The following is a 10,897-nucleotide window of genomic DNA, read 5'->3' as shown; positions in this document are numbered from 1 at the left end:
TGAATTTCAGCTCTGTTGTTTGTCTTTTAAATTGGGGCAACATCTCAATTTCTTTTCCCTTTTCTATGATTGTTCAAAAATTGTTGTTAGCTTATTGATTAAACAACAGGCACTAATATTTTCGATTACTGGTACCTCAGCAATCACCTGGACTGATTCTTTCAGTACTAAAGAATTTGTCAGGGTCAGGTGACAGGAACCCATCAAAGGCACCTGTCAGCCTTCTTACTTTTTTTTTGGTATCCTAACTCATGGACAAGAGCAAGAATACCTTACTAGTCAAGTCAATAAACATTTATGAAGTATTTACTTTGTTCTTAGGCACTGTGCTAAGACAGTTTATTAAAAATGTATTGCCTGGTATTTTGCAAATCAAATCAGAAGAACTGGTATGCAATAAAAAAGGGAAGAAGAAAACTACCTATGTATATCTAACAGGCTGGGTAGAAAGAGAAACTATAAGAAGAAAGCAGTTAAAAGTCAGTTCACAGGAGACAAAAACGCAAGAAAGCATCCCATAATGAAATGTGTTACAAGCAAGGAGAATGGGAAATCCTATTGCAGGGTGGCAATTTTTTTTTTTTTGGCATTAACTATCATCAAGAATGTGACTCCTCCCTGAAATACTCTGAAAAAATAAAAGAAATAAAAAAGAAATGTAGGGGGAGGTTGGGGATCCACCTGACCTGGGACTTTCCTGAGAGAGCCAACCAGGAGTTGAGACATATTGCACTTGCATTGATGAGGGCAGCCTTGGCAGAGCAGCCTTCGATCCTCCAGAGCCTTCCAAGTGGCCACTGGACTTTCCTTCCTTTCCCTCCTCTGCCCATTTCAGGTGAGAGACTGGAGGAGGGGAGGGGAGGACCAAGGGGAGAAGGTCCCAGTGTTCCCCCTTCAAGGGGAGAGGAAGGAAGCCTAGGCCTCATGATGGCCATGTGCCATTCCCGTGCCCGGCCAGATGCAGAGTTTAACGAGGGCTGCCTGGAGCAGCCGTTCATTCATTGCTTTTTCCATCCCTCCCGGGACTCATTCCACCACCACTGCCCCAGAGCAGGGTGGCCCTTGAAGCCCAGCCGCCAGGCCAATGGGCGGCCTTCTGAGGGGGCAGAACTGCGGGGCAGCCAAATACAGGGGAACCTGCTGGAGCTCTGAGGCGAGGACCGAAGGAAGGGGATGGCTAGCTGATGGGATTGGGGAAAGCTGGAGGAAGGGGCCTCTGGTGAGCAACTGCTTCAAAAAGGAAGGATAGAGCATCTGCCCTGGAGTCAGGAGCACCTGAGTTCAAATGCGGCCTCAGACACTTAATAATGACCTAGCTGTGTGGCCTCGGGCAAGCCACTTAACCCCAGTGCAAAAACCTAATAAAATAATAAAATAATAAAATAAAATAAAGTATAAAATTAAAAAATTAAAAATAACAGGAATGGGGAGGGGGGGGGAAGTGTTTGATGATAGGAATGAGGTTTGCCCCCTGGGCTGGTAAAGGCATCGCTGTCCAAGACTCACCTCCAAGGGGCACCCATTCAGAGCCTTGAACTTCAGTGAATCCCAAACTTACCTCTTTCCTTACTTGTATGTGCCTTATTCCAGATAGGACCCTGACAAATGTTGAGTTCCTTAAGTTACTGAATGCCAACCAGTGGCGCACCGAGGGATACTACATCCAAGGGCTTAGTACCTCTTTTTCACTCTGCTGCTCTCCCTCATCTTGATATGGTATTCCACAATCATTTTTTTCCATTGTTACATTCTAACAATTACAGTATTCCAGACTAAGATTTATTTTTAAATTTATCCTAACTTTAATAACCTTCAAATTAAGATAACCTTAAAAAAAATCCTACATTTTGACCAACTTTAATTATTTTGATTTTAAAATGTGTACATTAATTTTTTCAAGATGGTATTGAAATGTTTTGTTCTGTTTATTTTTAGAGCTGTTTCTTGCTTTCATTGTTTTTTGTGATAGTTGTTAATATAAGCATTATTACTATGTTCTTTTTATTTTGCGTATTCATATGGGCTTTACTATATTTCTTCATATTTGTCATTTGTCATGATAGGGAAATCCATTCATATTCCATAATTTGTTTAATTGGTCTCCAATCATTCTATTTTTTGTCATTATGATTAAAAGTGATTTTTTTTTTGGATAGTTGATTTTTTTCCCCACTAACATAGTGAATGTATATTCCTAGTGCAATGATTATCATGTAAAAGGTTAGGAATTGTTTTCTAGCTTGTTAATGCCCTATTGCTTTTCAGAAAGATTATGCAATTCATACTTCTACCATCTAAGTAAACATAATAATAATGTCAAAGAGTTCACTTAATTTTTATTATATTTAACTATCCTTGTCAATTTACAGGATTAATGTAATATTTCAGAATTGTTTTGATTTATACTTCTCATTGGAATGTTTGAAAGTGTTTCAGTATTTATTGATAATTTATATTTTATCTTTAGAAAATTGCCTGTTTGTACTCTCTGGGCACTTAACTATTGAAATTTGTATCTTCTAGAAATTTTTGTCTATTATATTGTTGCATTAGCAGACTGTTACCAGAATCCATTTTTAAAAAATCTCCAATCTGTTTATTTCCCCTTTTTCCTTGACTTGCTGCTTTTTTGTAGATAAAAAAAATTATCTCACTAAATCTGACCTTTTTCCCCCTCCTATAATTTTTTCTGTTTGGTCACTGGATGAGAATATCTTTCATCTCTCAACTTGAAGAAGTTATTTCAATTTCTTTTAAATGTTTTTTAAAACTTAAAAAGAAACAACTTTGGATGATGGATCCATTTGAAATTTATTCAAATAGTGTGAGATGTATTTATCTAATCCCAGTTTTTGCCTTATGACTATCCAATTTTCTTAACAGTTTTTATTGATTTATATTTCCTCAGTGCTGTGCTTATCCAAGACTAGTTTCTCTTTGCCTTTTGTTTTAATTTTGGATTTTATTCTATTCCATTTTTCTATTTTGATTTAATATGGGCAACTTTAATAATTATCTAATGATTGTATATCCAACTATTCAAGTCATTCTTCCTCCCCTTCCTTAATTGTTCTTATTCTCTTAACCTTAAATTTAAATTTTTATCATTGTCATATTCTGTGAAGTAATCAAATAGTATTTTGTTTGGTATTATATTTCTAAAATAAATTTGAGTAATATTGCTAATTCAGTTATGATGCATCTTGCTACTCTTAATAAACTCATACACAGAACTCAAAATAGAGAAGCTATGCTGGGCTCATGGAATGTATGATAGTTTTTTCAGTGAAATGGTTGGGGAAAGGAGTTTCAGTTTCTTTTGCTTTTGGTTTCTGTTTGTACAGGAAGATCTAGGACAGAATCAGCCAGAATGATTAGGAGCCACACTGAAACAGACAGGTGACAGTTTGTGGGTGTGGAGCATGGTCACTGAAACCTTCTGTTCATGACCTAGCCAAGAGTGCTCTGATTTAAAGAGTCACTGAGCCAGATAGTTCCCTTGTGATCTCTGAAGAACTCATTTTTCTAACCACTCTGTGGGTGAAGTGAAAAGATATTATATATATCTAGGACTTTGACTGGCGTTTTTTGTTACTTTGCTATTAATTTCTGTCTCTAAATAATTTTTTTTTAGTTTCTTGCAAGGCAAACAGGGTTAAGTGGTTTGCCCACGGCCACACAGCTAGGTAATTATTAAATGTCTGAGACCGGATTTGAACCCAGGTACTCCTGACTCCAAGGCAGGTGCTTTATCCACTACGCCACCTTGCCGCCCCTCTAAATAAATTTTACTATTTTTAATTGCTTTAAATCAGAATGCTCACATTAGAATGGTGATTTACTGAGTATCTGGCTTAAGTAATCTTCTTGTGGTCAGTTTTTAAGGGGGGAATGGGGACAAATAAGTTGAGAGGTGAGATAAATTGCCACAGAAAATTTTAAATAGAGCCCATAATAATCCTTAGGGAGACAAATATTTTACTTAAATATTTCAAGATTCTGTAATTTCATTATTATGTATACATACATATTATGTATGTATATTTGAACTCAACCAGTTCAAATTGCAAGCTCTCTATCATTAGTAGATGATCTTTGAGAGTTGTGGTTTGAGGGGAGGAAGGAAGAAAAGAATCGTATAACCTGGCAAGGAGGCACTTTTTGGGCAGCTCAGTGGTGCAGTAGATAGAGTTCAAAATCTGGAGTCAGGAAGCTTTAGCATCCTGATTTCAAAGCTCAGTGGCTGTATTACCCTGGGCAAATCATTTAATCCTGTTTTTCTCAGTTTCCTCCTCTGTAAAATGAATTGGAGAAAGAATGGCAAACCACCTCAGTATTTTTGCCAAGAAAACTCCCAGGGGTCAGGAAGAATTGGACACACCTGCAACAACTGAACAAAGAAAGTGTGGCGGGATCTACCAAAGATTCTATCTTCTGTTATTGTCTGTAAGAACTAAATGAGGGGCAGATAGTGGATAGAGCACCAGTTCTTGAGTCAGGAGGACCCGAATTCTAATTTAGTATCAGACACTCAGACAATAATTGTGTGACCTTGGGCAAGTCACTTGATCCCATTGCCTTAAATAAATACAATTTTTAAAAAAAAGAACCAAATGACATCTCCATAGTGCAATGGGCATTTTAGAAGCTCTTGGTAGTGGGTGGGATATACATTTGTAATACATACCTTTATATAATCCATGTTTCTTTCCTATGTTTGGTTTTGAAGGTAGAGAGAGAGAGTGAGATATAAGAGTTATGAAAGCTTGTGATCAAGTTCAGCTTCCGACACTAGCTGTGACCCAGGGAAATTTACTTATTCTCTTCTGTAAAATGGGAATAAGAGTGTACCTACCTTCCATAGTTGTTGTGAGAAATAATATATTTAAAACATTACCTATCATTATATATTACATTGATCAGAATTTGGTCCATTTTTGTTGTTTGTTTGGCATTATCTCTCCTTTTTTCATTTTTTTTGGTAATTTTTTAAATATGCATCCTATGTTATTACATTTGTGAATGATTTAGCAATTCTGTTGGTTGTTTCAGAAGCACTGGATCTTTATTTTATGTACTAAATTAATTTGCGTATGTTTTATTGATTTATTTTAATGACTTCCTTTCCCGATTTTGGCTTTCTTTTGTTGTAACCAGAGCTATTCAATTTGCTACAAGGCTACCTGAATCAGATTAAAATATAAATGACAAATATTTAATAAAAATACAACATGAAGAATGCTAATTTGAGATTTTCTAAATCAATATGGAGTTTTCTATTTGAGTTTGACATCACTGCTCAGATCTATTTAAACTGGAATTTTATTTTCTATCTTTCTTCCTTGTTAACATGGGCATTTAGGAATGCAAGTTTGATTCTCAGCATTGTTTTGGCTGCATTTCTGTACATTTTAGCACGGTTTATTTCTTATTGTTTGTTCTATTTAATACAATTTATTATTTTCAAAAGGAGATAAATAATAAGTTGATAGTCTGCTTTGCCCAGGGAAATGTTTTTTAAAAGATGGGATGATGCTCTGTGTAGGATTTTTCTAGAATGTAGACAAGAAATAACATTATAAGGCTATATTATGATTCATACTAAAAGAGGAAATAACCACATCAATGACAATTTGAATGATTCACAAAGGAAAAAGAATTTCTTCTTTTGCCTGAGATTTATTCAGTCATTTAAAAAATTTTATAATAACTTGTATCTTGCTGTCATATATATTCCTTATAATGAAATTTTAATACTTACTGTATTTCCCCTTGTATAAGACACTCCCATGAATAAAACACACCTTAATTTGGGGGCCCAAAATTTGAAAAGCATTGTATTACATAAAGTTATTGAACTCAAGTTTTATTCATCATAAAATTCATACAACTCCTCATCACTGTCAAATCTCTCAGCCATTAGCTTGTTCTCATCTGTGTTGGATGATGAATCACTGTCTCAGGAAAGACTCTGACTGCTATCCTGCCTGTGGTTGAGCACAAGCTTTCCTTGGGCAAGTTTTGTGTGTGGACACATGGTTAGTTCATTCTGTTTCATGAAGCTGAAGCTCCAGTTGTGTTCTTTGAAATCAGTCTCTTCTTTTTCATCAGCAGTTCTTCTTGCCTTGTGTGAACTATCTTTGTGGTCACAGGAATTCCAGTTGCCCTTTGCTCTTCCATCCATATCTTCAATTCCCTCTCCAAATCAGCCTATTTTGCTGCCTTGTCTGTCCTTGCCTTCCTCTGCCATGGCGTTTTCAGTAGCCCATAGCTAGTTCAAGATTGCTTTCTCACTTGGAGGAGGACCAAACTGACATTCAGCAGCATGATTACCATTCACTTTTGCAAACTAGATCACATTTTTTTTTTAGTTTTTGCAAGGCAGTGGGGTTAAGTGACTTGCTGAAGGTCACATAGCTAAGTAAATACTAACTGTCTGAGGCTAATTTGAACTCAGTCCTTCTGACTCCAGGGCTGGTGCTCTATCCACTGTTCCACCTAGCTGCTCCAAACTGGATCACTTTTAACTTGAATTCAGCACTGTAGGAGAATCTTTTCTGAGCCATTTCCAGGCAGAACATGACAAAATGCAACTTAATATACCAGTAACAAATGCAAAACAATGAACACAAAGACAGAAAATGTAGAAAAAGAGGGAAATGCAAGTAAAACAATCTACAACCACTCTATAAGATGCTCCCAGTTTTTAGACACCAAATTTTTTGAAAAAGGGGAAATACAGTGCATACATTAATTTAATACATTCATATGTAACTTATTTATGTTCTAGAATTTGATCAATTTTTGTTAAATATTATTTTATTATTTATCTTTTTCCCTTTAGTGCCTTAGATTTTATAAAGTTCTGTGTTGTCAATCACTCAGTTGGATAATAAGCTAAATTATAGTTATTCTTTTTGTACAGATAAGTAAATGAGCTCTTCTAAAGCTGAATACTTTGAATAAACTAATGCAACTAGTGTTGGAAGTAAACTTTAAACTAAGAGTTCCAGATTAAATGATGGAATCAAGACAATTCAAGGAGGTAAAAAGTACAGAAGAATGATCACTGATCAAGGAATCTCAAAACTTGAATTCTTGGCTCTGGTGCTCACAAACTATATATGGCCTTGAACAAGTCACTTGACCTGAATGAGTCCCAGTATATTTACCTGTAGAATAAAAACATTAATATTGAAGCCTATAGAAGTTCCCTGACCTTTTAAAATATATATAATATATATATATCACTTTCATTTCTCTTTATATATTTATCAATTCTGTATTCTTCAGCATTCTAACCAAATCTTTGTATTCTTTCTTAGCTTTATTTTCATTTTAATATTCTACTAAATTGAGATGTTTAGATCTCTTATTTTTATTGATTATCTTTTTAATTATTATGCCCAGTTAACTTTTTTTTTATCACATTTCTGTTAGGTGCATAGATATTTGATGCTTATATTCTCACAGAAAGTAATTTTTCAGCATTGTATAGCAATTTCATTATTTCTCTTAATACTTTCTTTGAAATCATATTTAAAGTGAAAAATCCATATATTTTTTGAATTATATACTTCCTATATATTTTATTTTTAGTTTGCCAAATATATATTCTTTCACATATGTCAATAGCTGTAATCATAATTCATAATATTTTAATATTTTTAATCTTATTATAGTAGGACTACATATATCCTTATTCCTTTCATCTTTTTTAGTAATAATAGTAGCTTTACTCTGTGTTTATTTGCTATCACATTTGATTCTCACAACAACCGTGTGAGACTATTATTATCCTCATTTTTCAGACGAAACAACTGAGACATAGGTTAGACAATTTGCCAGTAGACAAGTAAGTGTCTGAGGCAGCATTCAAAGTTAGATCTTCTTGACTCAAATCCTCCCCTCTATCTACTTAGCTATTTTTAACTGCTTCTAATAATAAAGTTTTTGATTCCTTTTGTGATCTTGAGATGCTAATAAAAATGTCCTTGTCAGTCTTTGTTGCATTGAAGTTGGTTTCTTATGGGGCAAACATACCAACACTTCTGCTACTCATTCTGAGTCTGAGTCACTATTCCCATATTTGCAAATTGCATTTGCAATGTGCTATTGGCTCTGACCTCAGAAGTTTAGATTCAAATCTGTTTTTGATTATTTGCTATTCTAGGTGACTTTGAAGAAATTATTTAATCTCTGGCCCTCAAATTTCCTAACTTGCATATTGATGAATTAAGACAAGATGGCTTCCCTTCTATCTAAGGTGATATCCAAGTTGAAGCTGACCTACTGTCATTTTGCTTATTTCTTGCCATTTTATTTAAGTACAACCACAACTTTGTTTTATGCAAGTGGTGTAATATTTGAATGCCTCTACCAGATCTGTCTACCTTTACATCATATAATATAACATGATAATATGTATAGCTTTAACTGTGAATTCCCTTTCAATAAAATTTGACATTTTAAACTTTTTAATTTGAATTTGTTCTTATTTTGCAAATCTGGGTTCCTACTAACAGACTCTGAAATAGAAATATATTTGCAAATTAAATGTTTTTTTCTTTTTTTATAGTTTTTCATTTTAATCCCAATTACATATCATGAAAATTTTAACCTTCATTTTTATAAGATTTTGAGTCCAAATTTTTCTCTCTCATTCCTTCCTCTCCTCTTTTCTGAAAACAGCAGACAGTTTGATATAGTTTATTCATGTGCTGTCACATAACACATATTTCCATATTCATCACAGTTGTGAAAAAAGAAAAAATGAATAGGAGTAAGAAAAAGCAAATGAAAAAATATGCTTTGATCAATGTTCAGCGATATTAAGTTCTTTTTCTGGATGTGAGCAGCATTTTCCTTCTTGATTCATTTTTAGCTTGTCATGGATCATTGTGTTGCTGAGTAGAATGAAATCATTCATGGTTGATCATCACACAGTGTGGCTGATACTGTACTGTATACTGTTCTTCTGGTTCTGTTCATTTCACTTTATATCAGTTTGTACAGTCTTTCCAAGTTTTTCTGAAATAACCCGTTCATCATTTCTTATTGCACAATAGTATTCCTTTACATTCATACACCATAATTTGTTCAGCCAATTCCTAACTGATGGTGATCTCCATCAATATTTTGCCTCCATGAAAAGGACTGCTTTAGATATTTTTGCATATCTAGGTCCTTTTCCTTTTTTATAATGTTTTTTTGTGACACAGACCTAAGAGTGGTATTGTTGGTTCAAAGAGCATGCACAGTTGTTCTTTGCATATAGTTCTAAGTTGCTCTTCAGAATGGTTGGATCATTGCACAGCACCAATAGTGCAATAGTTTCCCAATTTACCTATATCCTCTCCAATATTTAGTATTTTCCTTTTTTATCATATTAGTCAATCTAATAGATGTGAGGTGATATCTCAGAGTTATTTTATTTTGTGTTTCTCTAATCAAAAGTGATTTGAAGAACTTCTTCATATGCCTGTAGATAGCTTCAATTTTTTTTATCTGAAAACTGCCTATTCATATCCTTTGATCATTGGTCAGTTGGGGAATAGTTTGTGTTCTTATTTGACTCAGTTCTCTATATATTTGAGAAATGGAACATTTATCAAGGGCACTTACTATAAAGATTGTTTCCCAGATTTCTCCTTTCCTTCTATTCTTGGTTTTGTTTAAACAAAATCTTTTAAATTTAACATAATCAAAAATTATGTTTTATTTTTTTAATTTTTGGTCATGAATTTTTCCCATTCTGATAGATTTGACAATTTCTTGCTCTTCTAATTTGTTTATGATGCCACCATTTATGTCCAAAACATTTATCCATTTTTACCTTATCTTAGTATATGATGTGAGATGTTGGTCTGCACCTATTGGTGCCCTATTATTCTTCAGTTTTCCCAAAGATTTTTGTCAAGTATTGAGTTCTTATCCCTAAGTCTTGGGTCTTTGGGTTTACCCAAAGTTTGTATTTCACTGAACCACCATTCTATTTCTTAACCAGTACCAGACATTTTTGATGATTAAAGCTTTATAATTCATTTTGAGATCTAGTATTGCTAGGCCAGCTTCCTTTGTATTTTTTTCAATTTAAATCCCTTAATATTCTTGACCTTTTTTCTTCACAATGAATTTTATTGTTATTTTTTTCTAGTTTTATAAAAATTTTTTTTTACTTTAATTAATATGGCACTGAATAAGTAAACTAGCTGAGACACAATTGTCATTTTCACTATATTGGCTTGTTCTACCCATGAACAATTGACATTTTTCTAGTTGTTTAGATCAGGCCAGTCCAACCTTACTTTTAAAAGTTTCTATTGAAATAATAGACAATATATTTTGATTTGCTATTTTAGTGAGAGCTCTGCAGTAGTTAGGCTTTGTTTACTAAAAAGTACTTAGTAAACTCATCAGCAGTAGCATAAAATCGCCCTGCGGGCAGCCTGCTCCTGTGGGCCACTTTTTGTATAACCCTGGTTTAGATCTTTATTTTTTGTGAAGTGTTTTTATTTCTGTTCATATAGATCCTCAGTTTGTCTCAGCAGATGCCAAGTAGTTTATAGTGTTTAAAGTTATTCCATTTTCGGCTCATTATACAGATGTAGTAATGGGGTAAACCTATATAGCCAGTAAGGGTCTAATGTCAGATTTGAACTCAGGTCCTCCTGACTCTAAATCCGGTACTCTCTCCACTGCACCATCTAGTTACCTCATTTTAAAATATATCTAATTCAGCAATTTTTAATTTGGGCCCTATGAATTTATTTTAATTCTTAGCTAATTTTAGTAAAGTTTTCTCCCTTCTACCCCCCCAACTTAAGATGGCAAGTAATCTAATCTTGGTTATACATGCACAATCATTTTATGTATTTCCATATTGGTTATGCCCTGA

The sequence above is a fragment of the Macrotis lagotis genome, chromosome 4 (genome assembly GCF_037893015.1).
Source record: "Macrotis lagotis isolate mMagLag1 chromosome 4, bilby.v1.9.chrom.fasta, whole genome shotgun sequence".
In the NCBI taxonomy this organism is placed as follows: domain Eukaryota; kingdom Metazoa; phylum Chordata; class Mammalia; order Peramelemorphia; family Peramelidae; genus Macrotis; species Macrotis lagotis.
Note: the sequence above shows the minus strand (reverse complement) of the source record.